A 19402-nucleotide genomic window follows, 5' to 3' on the forward strand; every position below is an offset into this window, starting at 1 on the left:
TTTACCAATCATCAGCAGTCTATAAGGTGGATGTATGTACGTATAAACTACAGTCAGTAAGACTGTATATCAAGGAATGTAGGTAGTTACTAAGAGGGTGAAAATGAAAGACATTTTTAAATTATTTATTTATTAATTTATTTTTGCCCATCTCCTAAGGGAAGCGCTCTTAACATTTTAATTTTACCTCAACCTTATCTGTGTGAAGGATCAGACCCAGAGAACTGCACCATAATAACTTTTTATTCTTTAAGCCATTAAATTTATACAGCTTGACACAGTGTCAGTAAGAAATTAATATAACTTCCATCCAAAATAATTTTCTTGCACACTTCACCAGTATGATTTCATATATATTTACCAGCTGATTTTGCCAAACTGTTTTCAGGTGATATGCATTTTGTTCTTGCATACTGCTTGGTTTCAGTAAGTGGCTGAACACTCAACACAAATCTGTGGAACAAATAAAAGAATGTGTTATTTTATGGTCTATTTTCCCTTTAAATTATATTATGTAAAATTTTGTTTACTGTGTTCTACTGATCTATGGGTATAATTAACGTTTTTTCCTTGTTGTATTAAAATCAAATTAAATAAAACACAGGTAGTAACACTGGAACCCTTAAACCCTAATGTAAATTTAGGTTTCAGTTATTGGTGCTAAGTGATAAAATAATGAAACTAATCTGGTTATTGAGCAGACAAATTAGTAGTAAATTTTAATTTAACTATATTTGTTATTTCTTGAGTTCTTAGGCAGTGGAAATTAACGTAGTACATAGTACAGCCAACTCTGTGTTAAAACCAGACTTTCAGCAAGACAAGAATAAGACAGTGAGATTAATTGGATTAATTAAATATATGTTGGTAAGTAGAAAATGCCATGGGCAGTCCTTGTAGTTACAACTAGAAATCTTAGATTAATAACAGGAGACATTTGGCTGAAAACTCCGTAATTTCACACACAGGGCTTACAGCATGTGTGTGTTAGGGCTGGAGATACACATCAGTGGTAGTGGACATGTCTAGCAAGTGTAAGTCTTAAGTTTAACCATAGAAACCCTCCAAACACAATGCCTAAGTGTTCTATGTCTTGAAATTTAATTCACAAAATATGTGACTAAGCTAACTCTGGACTCTTGTTTCGTTTCATTGTTTTCTAGGAAATTTTATTTGAGTTCATTGGTATTTTTAATTTAGGAAAGTTTATGTGAATTTGTTTTGTATAATATAAATAAATCTGAATAAACATTTGCACAGATGCACATATCCAGCCAGATAGTGAAACACAGGGAAGGGTATTACTGAGGGATTCAGCTGCAATAACATTTACCAGGCATATCTACCCTATGGTTCAGTAAAGCTGTGAATGTGACTCCAGACATTTGTGTTGGGAGCGACCCTGTTGGCCTTCTTGGAAAAGTACTAGCTTAGTTGAGATTTCTGTGGGAAAAAGTTGAGGCCTCTATGGGAAAGTACTACCCCCAGTTAAGAACAAATAGCTATAGATCTTATGGACAGGTATCTATTAACTCATTCTGTTCTGTTCCTCCAGCTGAACTTATCACCTAGCCAATATCCTGCTTTGGGGAACAGGTGCGTTCCCCCAGATACAAAGCAGTTCTGTATCATTCCCCTCCCCATACCCTGCTTCTGTGAGCATAAAACCTGCCTGGGAATAATAAAAATTTGACAGCTTGATCAATCAGACTTGCTGTCCGCCCTTGTGTTTCTCGCCTCTCATTCTCTCCACAAGTGGTTCTCCAGACCCTGTTCAACTGTCCCTCGGGCCAAGACACATTTGTAGATGACATCATATTGTCAGGTAAAAAGATCATACAATCATAATAAACAATGGTATACATGGTACAAGGCCATGGGTTTTTTAATTAAGTTATTTATTTACTTTATATCCTGGTCAAAGCTTCCCCTCATTAATATCCTCCCTGGTCCTTCCTCTCATACACCCTTCCCCAACATCTACCCCTGCTCAGTTTTCCTCAGAAGAGGGGGTACCTCCTATGGTATCATCCAGTCCTGGTGTATCAAGTTAAGGCCATGACTGTTTGATGTGGGAGTCTCTAAGCTTGGAGAAGGATGCTCTGTGTTGTTGGACTTAGGCCTTTAAGCAGGAATGGTGCTCAGCTGGTATTGACCAGGCACAGATCATAGTGAATGTGTTTGTATGCGATGACAAAACTCCAATACTGGGTCAACTGAAGCTATTGGGACAAACTAGTGTTTCAGGGCTGAAAGGATGACTAAGGAGCTCCTGATAGACACTGGACACATAAATTACCTTCAACACTGTCTCTCTCCAGACCAGTTTCCCTTCTCTACAAAATCTAATTATAGTCAACTATTGAGGTCAGGTGGTAGTGTGTAGAGTATTAGCCTCAACATCACAAAGACAGCAAAACTAAGAAGAATAGAGAAATAGGCAATCGATTCCAGGTATAAAGGAGTCTAAGAAAGAATAAAATGAGTTCTGTTTGCATGTTGCTGTTATGATTGTGTTTTAAGAGCCAAAGACTTCCCTTGCTAATACATACACACACAAATACAAAGAGAGAGAGAGAGAGAGAGAGAGAGAGAGAGAGAGAGAGAGAGAGAGATCCTTTATGAGGCACTTTGAGCAATAATGAATGTTCTTCATAAATGTGGACTTGTACTGGCTAGTTTTGTGTCAACTTGATACAGCTGGAGTTATCACAGAGAAAAGAGCTTTAGTTGGGGAAATGCCCCGATGAGATCCAGCTACGGGGTATTTTCTCAATTAGTGATCAAGGGGGAGAGGCCCCTTGTGGGTGGGACCATCTCTGAACTGGTAGTCTTGGATTCTATAAAAGAGCAGGCGGAGCAAGGCAGGGGAAGGGCTGAGCAAGGCAGGGGAAGCAAACCAGTAAGGAACATCCCTCCATGGCCTCTGCATCAGCTCCTGCTTTCTGACCTGCTTGAGTTCCAGTCCTGACTTCCTTGGTGATGAACAGCAGTTTGGAAGTATAAGCCGAATAAACCCTTTTCTCCCCAACTTGTTTTTTGGTCATGATGTTTGTGCAGGAATAGAAACCCTGACTAAGACAGTCCTTATACAGAATATGTTTTGAAGCTTACAGTGAATGGTCTGACCATGTTCTAGAGAAACTCCTGGTATTATTAGTTAAGAATATTTTTTCTTTTCTCCTTTTCTTTTTCTCCTTTAAGCTACACAATACTTTTTGGTGAGAAGAAATAAATGTAGGTGTAATTCCTTCTTAAAATAATCTAGAATATTTATTGCCATGAGGCCACATGTTCCCATAGAATATATCAATCTTTGTACCACTCTGGACATATGTTCTTATTTCATGAGCCTATTATCTTCTCCAGAGTCTAAGTCTTAATATAGATTTTTTAGTTTTCAATATTTCAAGTACAACATTAATTATATTATTGATTATGTAATTAATGTTCATTCCGTGATAAATATCTTGTGGCAGAAGTCATGAACCCTCCTAAATCTATTTTCTTGAGATACACCTCAGAGTGTTTAAAAACTTCCATTCCGTTTCTTCCTTTTTATCTTCCTGTGCATTCTCTTTCTTTGAGGTAATTTCAAGAGCTGGGGAGATATTCCATTCGGAAAAGTGTTTTCTGTGTATATGAGGATGTTACTTTAAACCCCACAACCCACATCAGAAGCCAGCTGCAGTAAACTATGCTTACAATCCCAGCCCTGGGCATTTGGGGACAGGAGGATACCTGGAGCTTATTCACCAAGTAGACTACGGAGCCTCAGATGGTATTGAGACACCCTGTCCCAAAACTCAAAATGATTGGCTCTTGGAAAATAGCACCTGGGATAAAGCTTTACCCTCTACACCCACACACAAATTATATAAACATTATATATATATATATATATATATATATATATATATATATATGAATAGTTTTAGCTTTATCCTAATCTTTTTAGAATGGGTTCAATATGAACATATTTTTTTAGCATGCAGTCTATAGTAAGAGTCAGCTAATGCTAAGGCGGTGGTCCCCTCTCACCCATTTCTAGTTACAGAGAATGGCCTTACTAATTCAATAATTTTATAGGCTTACAACCATTCCTCCCTTCCTGTGTCTTCCCTTTTCTCTTTTATTGTTTCTTACTCAAAATAAGAAAACCACTCAGCCTTATCCTATACCACATTGTTGACATCACCAGAAGCACCTGAAGTTTCAGCTGGGATTCCCTGCTTCCCATTCCCAGTCAGGATTTAGGCTCAAATTGAATAAAATTCTGGCACAGTTAGGGTGACTGTGTCAAAGGCTGCCATGTGAGTTCAAATATCACAAGTCTATATTTTTTGTTCAAAATCCTCCAGGGAGATTCAGTACTAGACCTGAAAGTTCAAATCTCTATTGTTTTTGTCTTGATGGGAGATGATTACTCCTGCATCTGAGAAGCACAGTCAGGATTAGTCAACTGCATACATGTAGGAGTCTTTAAGCACTCAAAAAAATATTTACTTAAGAAAAGTGCAATTAGTCTTTGCAAGACCAAGGGCCTCTTCTTCCAAGGATGGCTGACTAGGCCATCTTCTGCTACATATGCAGCTAGAGACATGAGCTCTGGGGGTACTAGTTAGTTCATATTGTTGTTCCTCCTTTAAGGTTACAGACCCCTTCAGCTCCTTGGGTACTTTCTCTAGCTCCTCCATTGGGGCCCTGTGTTCCATCCAATAGATGACTGTGAGCATCCACTTCTGTATTTGCCAGGCACCCAGTACAGGGGAATGCCAGGGTCAGGAAGCGGGAGTGGGTGGGTTGAGGAGCAGGGTGGGGGGAGGGTATAAGGGACTTTCGAGATAGCATTTGAAATGTAAATGAAGAAAATATCTAATAAAAAATTGTTAAAAAAAAAAAAAAGTTCAATCCTTATATATCAAAATGAGCACACAATGAGAGCTAAACAAAGCAAGGTCACATCTAAATTCTTATTTCCAAATAATCATCAGATTAGACCTGGTGTATGTAAACAGACTGGACTATGTAAAGTCACTAATAAAGAAATTTGAGTGTCTGATGCCACAGTACACAAGGTTTTGTTTGGGACACAAATAAATTTGTTTCACTCCTTGATAAGATAAAAATATACAGGCATTTCAATCCAAGGACAACACAAAAGAATCTACCTATTGAATTGCTCAACACCCCCACAAGCTCAATGACTCATCAACACAAGAGTTAAGTGGTAGATCAGAATAGACCTGTCTCCTTTGTTTCTATCCTAGTTTCTGTCTTATAAAAGGTGTTTTCCCCAGTTACAATTTAAAGTTTTAAGTCAAGTGCAGAGAAGGAGGAACCTCACCTTATGATTATACCATTTACAAAACTTCTCATTTGGGCTTTCTCAAGCTACAAATACAGCCCTTGCCCATGAATAACCACACAGCTCCAAGTGATTGCATTTAGGATTTTAGGTCATTGGAAAGCACAGAGACACTACAGCCTTGAGCTTTGCCCAGCTTCCCTGCAGTTTCCCTTCCTTGCACCTGGGATGATCCTCACCTGGGATGAACCTATGGCAGTTGCTGTTCTTCACCTTCACACAAATCACAAGATAGATTATGCATTTCCAGAAAAAAAAAAGAAAAGAAAAGAAATTCATCAGATGTTTGAGCAGCTGGAATATTCCTAGTGTGACTTTACATTACAAAAAGAAAGTCTTGTCTCAATGTTAAAAATATACATATTAGTTTTCTGTGGAGTTTGACTCCATTGCCATTGCCCTTCCTCCCAAAGTGTAAGCAAAACAGCTCATGCGGATAAGGCTAAGGTTTACTGGATGAGGAGTGCTATGGACTGAGGACTTGTTTCCTAAGAAACAGATTTTTGGACAAGCAAGGAAAGGATTGAATGTTTAGTATTTTTATGGAAAGGTGATACTGTAGTCTCCTTTATAACCTATTCCCTTGATATTTTCCATGAATATGGCTTATTATACTGATTGGGTTTTAGAACAATCCAATTTTTTTTTTTGAATTTCCTTTCATAACAAACAAACAAATGCAGACCAATCCCTACAGGATGCCTAGCTGGTTATTAGCTTTGACTGTCTCCTTAGATTAAGAACTGTATTTCTCAACACTAGCATTTACCAAAAGTGGTATTGGGAAATGTCAGTTGCAATAGAGTGAGCACATTTTGGAACTCAATATTACCATTTTTGGTAGTTTATTTTACCATAAAATATATTAAAAGATAAAAATCTGGACTCAGAAAATAAAACATCATCTTTTTGGTTGTGAGCCTAGCCTTTTGGCTGAGCCATCTCTCCAGCCTGAAACCTCACCTTTTCAAAGAATTAGATGTTAACAAGGGAGAAGAAAGGAAAAGGGGATGCAGCCTTACTTAAAGTAGATTTATCTTTAGAAAGTTAATGGCAAGTAACAATGGATACTGGAAAGAAATATTGTTCAATTTCTCTTCAGACTGGGTATATTTTTAAAGACGTGTTTATTTTACATTAAAAACCTTTAAAATCCCACCTTCTCCATTTGCTCATTGTAGATACCTATAGCCCAGATTGAAGGATGAATGTGATTTTTCTCCTTTCTAAAATCTTCCTTTTTCTCATATGTTCAAATTTCTTCATATCTGAGAATTTTCTATGGGCCCACACAAGATTTTCATTCCTTTATTCCTTTCCAAATAAATGGAGGAAGATAATTAGTAAGACACTTCTACATTCACAGCATTGCTGCTTCCAGTGATTTATAGCTTGCTATGATTATTCATAGTGCATTAAAAATGCATGCACTTCTCAAGTGCTCATTCACTTTTATAGATGCCACTGTGCTTCAGTAGTGAATGTACCATAAAGGGCTGTTGAAAATAATCCCAGACACATTGTAAGTGTAACAGTTGATCATAAATGTATCTGTATCTTATGACTTTGTACCTTGAGATTTAAAAATCTGAAAGATAAAGAAAACAAAGGAAGAAAGCAAGAAAGGAGGGAGGGAGGGAGGAAGGAAGGAAGGAAGGAAGGAAGGAAGGAAGGAAGGAAGGAAGGAAGGAAGGAAGGAAGGAAGAGAAAATCTGTAACCCCAGAAACAGTGATGTCTTCAAAGAATGTCTCAGCTTTGTCAATGACAGTCAATGTATCCTGCCTGTATTTCTTTGTTCTACTTGGGGCCTCTACAGATTGGATGATATCTGTCCACATAGAAAGGAGTTTTTGCTCTTTTCAGTTTGTCAAGTTTTCCAGAAACACCTACAAAGTACTAACTAGCTGGGCACTCTTTCACAAGCAAGTTCAGAAGTAAAATTAACCAACAAACCAACCTGCCTTTTGGATCACAGAATCACACTTACGGTTTCCTTTTCTCTGTTTCTCCCCCTGTGAAATCCAGAATTAAATTCTCTGCTACTAGGATCCAGACTTGCACTTCTTAGCAGTAGCTGAGATTGTATTTCACATTTTAGATTTTATCATCCACCACCTATAAAACAATATTGTATTATTTGCTTCAAAGGAAACATTCAGTATGAGTTTCTGTCCTCTAAAATATAAGAAAAAAAAAACTTTAGTAATGTTATTACTAAATTACAGAGGTCTTCCCTGACCTTGAGGAGGGTCCTGAGAAAGACAGAACTTGGGAACAGCGCTGATTCAATAATGACTTGGAGTTAGAAGTGAATCCAAGATTCTCATTGAGGTACTCCCTCAGTTCCCTGATGATTCTCAGTATTATTTATTCTTCAACTTTTAGCTTAAGTTCAATAGCTTGATAACTTGGTTCTTTAGCTTAATTCTTCTTCCTTCTCGTTCTTTTGCTTTTTTCCCTTCTCATGCTGTTGCTCTTCCTCAGAAAGCATGAACCCAGTCTTTTATTTACTAAAACTGCATCATCAAGGCTTTGATCATAGTTAATAATTATCAAGAATTCTTAAATTTATGTAACCTCTATGGGTCCTGGATCAATAGTTCCAGTCCCTGTTTCCTTAGAGCAGAACGAAGCATAAAGCAAAAGCACATTTCCTCATAGGTTTACACAGCCTGTTCTTTATGGGTAGCTGAACAGAGCTCTTCCAGTTTTCTGGTACAGCAGACAGTAGTCTTTAGTAACTGCTTCCATGTAAGAATAGAAAAATGACCAACTACTAAAATTAAAAATGATTCCATACAAAGTTTTGAACTTATGTAAGTAAAACTGTAAATCAGTTAGCTCTCTAATATCTTTCCACACATTGTTATTTTTAATTCTTCAGTCAGCTTAAAAAAAAAAAAAACAAACAGTGTATATGCTTCTAAATCATCTTTTAATTCTCTAATCTTCATTTCTTTATCCTAGCAATTCCATGGTCTCATGTACTTTCCTTAAAATACTATTTATTCCTAAATCATATTTAAATTTCTAATTTTTTTCTACCCATACCCTTTCTTTCTGAGACCATTGTAACTCTCTGCCCTTAATGTCTTCAAGTTCATCCTGGCGAATCAATGTAGCAGTCATTAGATTGGAGGATACACGTGCTTCCTCACGATTCCAAATTCAGGGCCAATTCTGGCAATGAACTATTGCCAAAAAAGGACCGTGTAGGCTTAGATTGTCTAGATCCCAATGACCCTAAAGGCCAAGTAGAGGGCCTGTTCTTCATTCTCCATAGCCTCATGACCATCTCCATTCCTCATTTCTGAGGACTGCACCTATTTACTTAACTCTGGTGTGATAAGCGCTGAGTAATGGGGAAAGTCTACTCCCCAGAAAGAATGATTGAAAGTAGAGTAATAAAGAGAGTGGATCAACTTTTGAGCAATGACAACCATCAGCATAGGTTAGGGTCATGGGATCAACAGCCTGGCAATTCTCCAGAAGCAAGAACCATATCATATCTCTCCTTAAGCAGACATGAGCTCCAAGGGCAGGAACTATGTCACACCTCCCCTTAAGCAGCCATGCTGGACCTGGCATTTAATCTTTTACATCATTAGAAGAAAGCACCTCAGATTCATATAGTGACTCATGGGGGTTTAGTTACATCATAAGTATTATTCCACTGAAATTTTTTGCTAAAGTGAATTTTCATTATATATTTTCTAAGAAGCAAACAAACATAAAATGCATTTCTAGCTCTAGGGTAGAGAGAGTGATATATGAAGAAATAGAACTTTTAGGATTTCTTCCCATACATTATGTGCTTCTGCTTGATATCTGTCAACCTAGAGATAATAAAAAGACCATAATATTTTAATCTGCATAAAGAATCTTCCTTAAAATGTAAGATTTAGTAAATCTTAGGAATAGAGTAACTCTAAGTTAAAAAAGAATTTAAACTAATATTTCAGGCTAAGAAATAGTCAGCAAGGGCAGTTTTGAAAGTTAAGGCTATTTCTCTAAGAAATACTACCCAACTGTATAGCAGAGGGGTTTACTGGATCATTCAGGCCACAGACACTATAGTCTCTACACATGGAGTTGATGTTACAGTCTATATGAACAGGTAACTGAGAACAACACTTGTCTATATCAAGAGTGCTGGTGGAGTTTTAAATATGCTAGATCAAGTCTATGAGGTCCCTGCAAACAAGATGCCCTATGTATGTTCCTGGAGTTTAACCTATAAGAATGTCCTTACATCTAAAGCAATAATTCTTCTACTGACACCAAAAGAGGCATTTTCTCAGTGTTTTATGGTAGGAATCTTAGCATGAAATGCAATGAAGGAGTGAGTTATCATTGTTCACTGCTTTAAAACAAAAGGTGAGAGTTAGTTCTCGAGACAATACATAAATTAATAACTGACATATTAACTTAATGGAACAGTTTGTATTGGCCAGAAAAATCTTATTAGGGAATTTAAAATTTAAGGTGTATATTGCATGCTTCTATATGTCAAATGTTATATCTTTCTGTACACTAAAAAATCATCTCATGGATGAGAAGAAAAGGAATGATCTGGTAACTAATAGACCTGAATTAAATCTCTGTTTCAAACATAATGAATCATTTCTAATTCCACCCCTGAACTCTTTATACTTTATTTTATCATATGTCCAATGAGGGAACCAAATATTTTATAACAAAATAGGAACATTTTGTTATCCTATGTTGTCCTAACTGGGAAATCATTGGCAGATGAATTAAAATCATTCTTTCTCTTTGCCCCAATAAATCTAAGCCATAGAAAAGCGAGAACATGGAGAGTCATGGCCAGTAAACTTGAGATCTTTTTAGAAGATGAATAATTGCCAAGGTCTGAATACTTAGTAAAATAAGCCATGACTGAATTAGTTTATCAGAAGCCAAGTCCCCAAAGTAAGCTGTCAAAAGTGGTTTGTGGGGATGGTGACAAGGCCATATTCACAGTATTGTTGTCAATGGTTGAGCATGAATAAAGGGAAAATCATTTGGGTTGGAAAAGATCAAGAAATTTTATGGCAAAGTCTTTGGTTATATTATATTAAATGTCTATGGCAATTCTCCAATGCCCAAGAAAAGAGACAGTTAAAAAACAGTCTCAATTGACAAGTCTCAATGCCATTTTTACATAATTAAGCTTTCTTCTTCCTGTTATAACTGGAGATTTCTGGTTCCTGTGTTTGTGTATTCCACCATCTTTAGGCTTTGAACATCAACACACATTTTGAGTTTCTTTGTGTTCACGCATGAATGTATTTTTGAGACCAGGGGTTGGAGAAGAAAGAGACAAAGAGACAAGAAAAAGAGTTGGAATTCAGTGCAAATGACACACACCAGAAATGCGACATTATCCATTATGTGTTACCTACAGTAGAGGAAATGAGTTGAAAAGAAATCTGACAAATTGTTTATTATAACCAACTTCCAATCAGTAACCTAAACAAATTTAAAAGTTTTATCTTATCATTATTGGATACAATTTTTACCACTAATGGCAAAAATAAGGTATTCTGTTGTTTTGTTCTTTTCTCCACACTCAAGGACTAGAGATACTGTTCTTTGAAGGAGGAAGACAATTGGAAAAAAATAGATGCCCAGGCTCCAGTCAAGACAGGGAATAGTACACCCCAAATTCTCTTTTATCTCAGTGTCCTATTTTCACTGAAAGCCAACAAAAAGCACCGATAGTTGATTTTTTTTTTTTTTATTTCAGTTTTCTTTCTGGGGATTGTAAAGAATCCCAAACATATAAATCTTTCAGGATCCTCTCTTATTGTATCATATAATAGTATCTTTTTGATAAAGAATCAATGTGTGCAGGACGCTAGGACCTCATTTTCACTAGAGTTCTTGGCTATTGTCCATTTTCCATACTCTCATACCATAAGGGACTATAACTTCTTGGAGCAGATTTTCCTTAAAGATCAATAAAATAATAAACTGCAAAAGTACAACCATTAAAGTATTGGCTTTACCATGAAAATACCACATTTTACTGGCTGCCCTTCAAATCCCTTGGCTCCACTAAGACTTATGGAAGGTGTGAGGGTTGCTACTAATCGCCAAACAATCAGCAAAGCTCTTTTGTTGCTCTTGCCCTTGCTGCACTCTCTTCCCCACTGTGAGCTAAAAGTTCTCTTGAGTTATTGTGTTGTTCGAAGTCACTCTATATATTGCTTGTAGGAATCCACCCCCTCTTTTTCTGTAAAGGAGAAAGCTCTAGGAGGGGGTATGTGACAATTATAGAGAAGGCAAACAATTAGTCAGTCATGTGTCACAAAGTGCTGCTATTAAATGCTACAGCATAATGGTATTTCCAGTTCAGCTTCAAGTGATTGCTGAAGTCTAGTCCATCGGGTTACTTTCTCAGAGTGTAAAGCCCAATTTAATGCTGCTGTACACTCAGTAAGTTAGCAGTATATTTTTGCTATACAGTCAGTAGGTTAGTAGTATATTTTTGTAAAGTATATGTTCTAGTTTGTTTCTTGTTGCTGTTACCAAAAGCGTGTGAAAGGGCTTTAATCTGACTTATGGCTTTAGTTTATCACTTACCAAAGCCAAGGTAGAAACTAAAGGCAGAAACCTAGAGGCAGGAATGGAAGTTGAGACTACAGCTCTGTGTAGGGTTTTTCTCCAACTCATCTTTAGTTACCTTTTCTAATACCTTCCAGGACCATCTGCCTATGAATGTTGAAGAGTTAAATATTGTGCAAATAACTATGAATTAGAAAAATTCATGAGCACAATGTCTGTGCCATGCCTCGAAGACCAACTTCTTCTTCCTCCTCCTTCCCCTCCTCTTCCCCTTTCTCCTCTTCTTCTTCAGACTTATTTATTTATTTTGTGTGTGTGTATACACACACACACACACACACACACACACACACACATATATATATATATATATATATATATATATATATATATATACATACTTACTGTTTTCAGACAAGGGTATCAGATCTCAATACAGAGGGTTGTGAGCCACCATTGGTTACTGGGAATTGAACTCAGGGATTCTGAATAAGAGCATCCAGTGCTCTTAGCCCTCTTAACCACTGAGCCATCTCCTGCCCCTGAAGACTTTTTTTTGTAGAGACTTCCTCACAACTCTTTACTTCTGTTCTCCCTATCGTGAAATGCTCGAAACACAGGAGAGAGTCACATAGATGTCACATTTGGTACTGAGCCCTTCGCAGTCACATAATTAATGTTTCCACTAGTGATGAGTCTCTACATGAGCCACTGCCCGATGCAATAAGAAGCTCCTCTAAGGAAGTCCCAAGAGTAGCACCAATTTATAGTTATAAACATGAACATTAAAAAGGCAACTTAATAACATCTTCATTTGGCAGAACAGAGTTTTACCATGTCCAGATACCAGAAGATGCTGATAAAGGCAGTGTCTGACATATGGACCTCATGCAACTGAGGAACGGTGGGGGTTTCTCTTAGGCTATTGGCATATGCAATAAAGGTTAGCAGCAGGAAGCTTAGGAAACATTAACAATTACTACGGGGAATCTATAAATTTTCCTAGATCACTTTAAGAACAGAAGGCATTTTGTTGTAAAAATTCAGTTAAGTTGGTCAGCAACCAAGTGGTTTTTTTTTTTAATGCATTAATACGTTAATATACAGGTTATCACTAATGTGTGTGCAACAGGCTGTAATTAAGCATGCCATTGCTCGGCTTATGTTTAAAATTTTTTCACATAATAAACTTAGTTAATACAATGAACTACTCAGCATAAGTTTTGTTTTTGTTTTGTTTTGTTTTTGTTTTTGTTTTTTTAAGCTGCTTTTCTAGGTTAGCGAGCAGAATTCCATACACTGGGATTTCTCAAAAGACAGAAACCAGTTGGTTGTAGTTAATTATAAAACAGAATAATTACCTAGGATATTTAAGAAGGAACTGAACTAAGTTAGGGACATACATAGCTTATATGATGACTTCCTCATTTTAAAAACGAAAGTACTAGCACTCGGGAGGCAGAGGCAGGCAAATTTCTGAGTTCGAGGCCAGCCTGGTCTACAAAGTGAGTTCCAGGACAGCCAGGGCTATACAGAGAAACCCTGTCTCAAAAAAAGTACTAAAGATTTGAGAATCTACTTAGAATTGCCAGATGTATATTTTGTTCTGAGGTGAAAAAAAAAAAAAAACAAACAATAATTAGAAAGGAAAAACAATAAATTTTCATGTAATTTTGAAGTCCAGATTATGATCTATATCAAGAATCCTGTTAATTACTATTTTTGCTATGCCTGCAGAATAACATTTTCTCTGAAATATGATCACTTAAAGGCCATAGATTGTGTGATATAAGCTAAGTGTCTTGGGCAAATATTCAAGTGGCATGAGTTTGGAACGTAAATCTCTGGTCAAGTCATGCACCTCCAGACATGCTCATGAGTATCTGAATTTTAGTTTTTTCCTACCAGAGAATAATAATAGTTATATTTTATATGATTGATAGATGAAGTTAATATAGAAGACTTAAGAATTTAACTGGTAAATGGCACTTGCTATGTTAGTCACCTATATGATACTGTAACAAAACATTGAGATGAAATAAAAAGAGTTCAGGTTTCTTTTGACTCACTGTGTCAGAGGCATCTATCCATGGCTCATGGGCTCTGTTGCTGTTTGGAATGTTGAGGCAACACATCTTGTGGAGAATGTTTTCCTCAGGATATCTAGGCAGAGACCAGCCAATGGAAGACTCTGTGTGTGTGTGTGTGTGTGTGTGTGTGTGTGTGTGTGTGTGTTTGTGTGTGTGTGTGTACTAAGATGCTACAGTGACAGTTGTATCAGGACTATGGAGACTCAATATAGCAGCCAAGGATGAATAACAGCAACTAAATTCAGGTTGAAGTGTTTACAAATATAAGGAATGCAACTGTAATACGTGAATAATCTAAAATATTCTATGTTTGAGGTAATTTTTGTTCCTGAAGGCATATTCAAAGATGTGGAATATATTTTTAACCTATTTTTAAACCTATATTTTAAGTGGTGGTCTGGACTCAGTCAGAGAAGATACACCTAACCCTAGAGAGACTTGGATCCCCAGGGAGTGGGGAGGTCCGGTAGGGTGGGGGTGGAGTGGGGATGTTCTCTTGGAGACATTGGGGGATGTGGGGAGAGGAGGTCTGGGATGTGGAACAGTCTGAGGGTGAACCAGGAAGGGGATAGTCTGAACTGTAAAAGAAGATTAAAGAAAAGAAAAAGAAAAAGAAAAAAAGAGAAGAGAAGAGAAGAGAAAAGGATATGAGTCAGCCAATGGTAGGTGTAGGTAAGGAAACACTAGAGAAAATATTTTAAGGTTTGTGTGTGTGTGTGGTTGCTTACATGTATTTATGTATACCATGTATGCACACAGTGGTAAGGGAAACCAGAAAATGTGCCAAATTACCAGGAACTGGAGTTATGGATGGTTCCAAGTCTCATGGCTGCTAGGAACTGAACTTGGATCCTCTCTCAGATCAGCAAGTGCTTCAAAGGACTGAAACATATCCCCATCCCTCCAGTATGAGTGTTCATTTTGATGGAGAATAAAATTGTCAATCAAAGGATTAGTAGGCAAAGAACTCCTTCTCCACTGCCCTCTACCCCACCTCTCTTACCCAAGGTATAAATACTAAACAATGGCAGCCAAAACACACACACACACACACACACACACACACATACACACACACACACACACACACACACAAGAATAAGACAAAAATCAGCAAACAGTATAATGATATAGTGAAAACAAAATAATGATAGACAAGATTCATTTCATTACTCATATGATCACTAACACAGCTAATAATAATTGAATGGCCATTCTTAGAAAGATTAAAAGTAAATGAACGTCCTTTCTCATTTTGTTAGCATGAAGAGCTAACAAATAGTAATTTGAAATTTGGATCTATTTTGCACTGAGGGTACTGGGGTTCTTTGACTTTCTTTCTTGTAATCATAATGTCCTTCCTCATCTATGTTCATAGATAAAATCCTTTGTAATGATTCTCTAATGGAGAAACAAGGACATTATAGGCTAAACATTTGATACAAAGATAAATTGTTTTCTTATACCATTATATGAAAATAAATATTCTGTGTACACAGAGATAATAAGGTGCTAAACAATGTATAAGATTGTGTGCTGATTTATTTGAAGAATACAGGTTATAGTAGGAATCTTAACATTATGTTACAGAAACTCAAGAACATATCAATGTATTTTCCACTTGATGTTACTGCAGTAGCATCCTAAGCAATCAGTCTACATAGATGTTTATTCAGCATAATGGACAATTGTTTAGATTCAAGGCAAGCTTGCTTTATAATGTGTTTTTATTACATTAACATTCCTGAGAAAGACAATTAAGATGAAAACATTTATGTTGCATAATTGATGCTTTACATGTATCTATGAAAGTTGTGCAATTAGACCCAAGGGGCTCTGTTAGTGATTCATCACCATCTGCCACATATAGCTGCATACTGATAAAGCTTTATGTTTTGCAGACGAAGTAGCAAGCATAACACTGACTTTTGTATGCTTGTATGTTATGTAGACAATAAGCATCTTACATTCTTAAAGTGCCTGAGGCTACATGCATGCATCAAAGAAGTGATGCCAGAATAAAATTAACCCCAATTTTTTTTATGAATGTGACAAAGGCAATTTGGCTATTTCTTCCCGAAAGAAAAGTCACAGAATTATGCAACAAAATTAAAATCTTATAAAACACAAGGTTACTTTCTGTCATGTAGTTTTTAATGGTAGTTTGATTGTTAGTCCCCCACAGTAATTTTCCCCCTCAGTAATCTGAGGGGGAAAATGTTCCTTTTTCTAGCTTTTAATTTTCTCGGTTTTTTTTTTTAACATTATAAACAACAAGAATGAAGGAATACAGTCTGATCTATATCAGACTTCCACACATAAATTTTTCTGATTATTGAAATTTGAATTTTAATCATATGACTTATAAAGATATGCACTGCTTTTTAGTTTTCATTAGCCTTTTAAAGAATCTAATCTTATCAAAACATTTTTTTCTGCAGTTTTTTTCTAGAAATCATCATGTCTTAAGATTTCTATTGCTGTGTTAAAACATCATAACTGAAAATAAATTTGTGAAGAAATAAGTGATTTCATTTTACATCCACAGTCCATCACTGAAGGAAGTTAAACCAGGAATTCAAGCAAGGCAGAAACCAGGAGGCAGATGCTGATGCAGAGACCATAAAGAGGTGATGGTTACCAGCTTGTGCCTCGTGATATGTTCAGGCTACATTCCTAATCACACATAGGACCACTGGTCCGGGCATCCTATAGCCTACAGTGAGCTGTATCCTTCCACATTACTCATCAATCAAGAAAGTTCATCACAGCATTCCCACAAGACAATCTAGTGGGACCATTTTCTTTTTTCTTTTCCTTTTCCTTTTTCCTTTTTCTTTGAATTAAATGAGTTTACATAAAAAAATTAAGTAAATTAAGTAGTCATTTTTCATCTAAGGAATTAAAACTGTTTTAAAAAAATACAAAGAGTGAAAAGATTTTTAAGCAAGTTTATATTTCTTTTGGCTATGGTTCTTAACAGTTTTTCTCACTGTTTTATCACAATGTTCAAATGCATTTCATAGCACCTGTTACATTCATCAAATTAATCTTAAGCCTATATATATACATTGTCAATATTGAGTAAGAGGAATCTGATATGTCTTTCATGAAAAGCTCCACAGTGTACCTCAGTGTCACACTAGACTGTCGTCACCAATCACCCACCCTCACAGGAATCGTCAAAGTTGGTTGGAAATAAGTACACATAAGAATTTAATATCTAAAAGGTGAGATGGTCCTTGTATTAGTATTAGCAAGATCTTTATTTTTTCATTACTAAGAAACACTCTAATTGTTTTAGAGCAAAGCTGTTAATAGTCTAGGGAGCTAAAACTATACTCCTGAGGTCAAGCTTGCAGATAAATCTTTTTAAAAGTATTTCTCAAAGTATTCTCCCTCCCATCCCCAAATTCTGTATTGTTTCTTACAAAATTTTGGTCAAGAGTAGAAATATATCCAGGCAGATGTATATGCCATATAATATCAAGAAGAGTAAAGCCCAACTAATGACCTTAGGTTTTAAAAATAGAAGGCAATTAAGATGTACTCAAAGTTTCATAAAGAAAACCTTTCACTGGATAATACAGAAACAGTCCCAAAGGTTAAGAAAATACTGATATCAAGGTACAAATGACTACAATGTTAAAATAGATAAAAGCTACTATATAAGAGCTTCTTTTAAAATAAAAAAGAAAGAACACAACACATGAGCCAGGATGATTTTTTCCTGTTCCACTCATGAAGTTTTTAGTCTTTTTATTTATAAGGTTGGTTATGTTGACATCTGTAGCTCTTCTTATATCCAATTAGGTCTCATTCCAACTTCACAAGGTAGATCTCCCCCAGGAATCTCTGGATCCTGGTCACATCTTTGTCATTGTACAATTTCAAAGTAATGCAATATTGCTGCGATGTGCTGGAGCATAAAGACATAGGCGGTATACAGGGTCATCCCCACAACAGAAACCAAATTGAACACGGTTCACTCCCAGGGCTCCAGCATGTAAGAGCGCAGTGAGCAGCAGGTACTGCTAGTAGAACCTGGACATCTGCTTCCATGCTCCGTGCCAGCACCATGCCTGCCATGTGCCTCCCATGATGCAGCAGGGTCAGGCAGTCTGTGACCCTCTCAGAGACTGCAAAAAGTACCCAAAAGATTCCTAGAGCTGATAGGCATGCCCACATCAACACAAGGGATCAGTAGCCTTCTTATTTACTAAAGGAAAATAGACTGAAAAATAAAGAAATAATATCATTCACAAGAACCACAAAGAAGAATATGTGAGAATAGGCCCAACCAAGAAAACGAAACACCTCTAGATAAAAATTTTAAGACAACAAAGAGAAAAATGTAGAGTGTGGGACGACATGCCATTCTCATGTACCGCAAAGATTACGCTTGGAAAATTGAAGTCCATACCGAATATAATTTACATGTTCAGTGTAATCCCAATCAAAATTCCAATAGTATTCTTCACATAGATAACAATAACCCAAAAATGTATATGGAGACACAAAAGATGAAGGATAAACAAAGAATTCCTGGACAAAAAATGAGTATTTCAGGATTGTTTATTCTTCCCCATAAGACCTGTGCAAACCCAAGACAGACAAAATTTCATCACAGAGAACAGAGTTGTGCATAAATCACACTTCTGGTTGAGGCACTATTGGAAATTGTTAGATGCTGCAAAATGGCAAGTACGTAGTCCTGCTGCAGACTAGCCCCAGTCGGCCTCCCTCAATCCACAGAAGAAATTTAGGGGTTCCCAGTTACAGGTGGGCAAGGAGTTGGTGACGAAAAGGTGACAAACAGACATGAACACAAGGGAGTGTGATATCTGAATGTGTATTCTCAAAGTGAGAACCAGTCTTATAATACAGAAGAAAAACAAGAAGGCTAGGCAAATACATCTGCCAAGGTACACTGGTTCTCAACAAAAAGCAAAGAAAATGAATACATTAAAAAGATGGCAGGAGCCAGGCTGTGTTTACAACTGAGAATAGGAACAATCCTTAATTAAGATTAGCTAAACACAGGAGCCAGGTGAATGCTCTGATGCAATGCTAGTCTATTGCTAAATTCACTACCAGGGGTCCTTTAGTAAATACCTGATTATGCTATTCCTCTGGGCCTAGTGAAAAACCTGCACCAGGGGAATTCCGTTCTACTAACCCTTTCATGAATAATACTACAACCCACCTATTTCCTAGGCCATTGTGTATGTCTGTGTAGGGGTGTGACTCGGCTATTGTTCTAAGTAATCACTATGTAGACTAGCCCTGAGCTTTTCTAGCTCCATTCAAGTAAAATACTGTAAGAAAGCATGCAAGACCCTCCACAATAACGCAGGGACAAATCTGGGGTAT

The 19402-nt window shown here is 36.8% G+C and overlaps 1 pseudogene; it reads right to left on the bottom strand.

The window, feature by feature from the left end:
* Window positions 1-17906: 17906 nt before the first annotated feature.
* On the bottom strand, window positions 17907-18118 carry LOC110335353 (annotated as a pseudogene).
* Window positions 18119-19402: the final 1284 nt, after the last annotated feature.

Source organism: Mus pahari, chromosome 18, assembly GCF_900095145.1.
Source record: "Mus pahari chromosome 18, PAHARI_EIJ_v1.1, whole genome shotgun sequence".
Taxonomy (NCBI): Eukaryota; Metazoa; Chordata; class Mammalia; order Rodentia; family Muridae; genus Mus; species Mus pahari.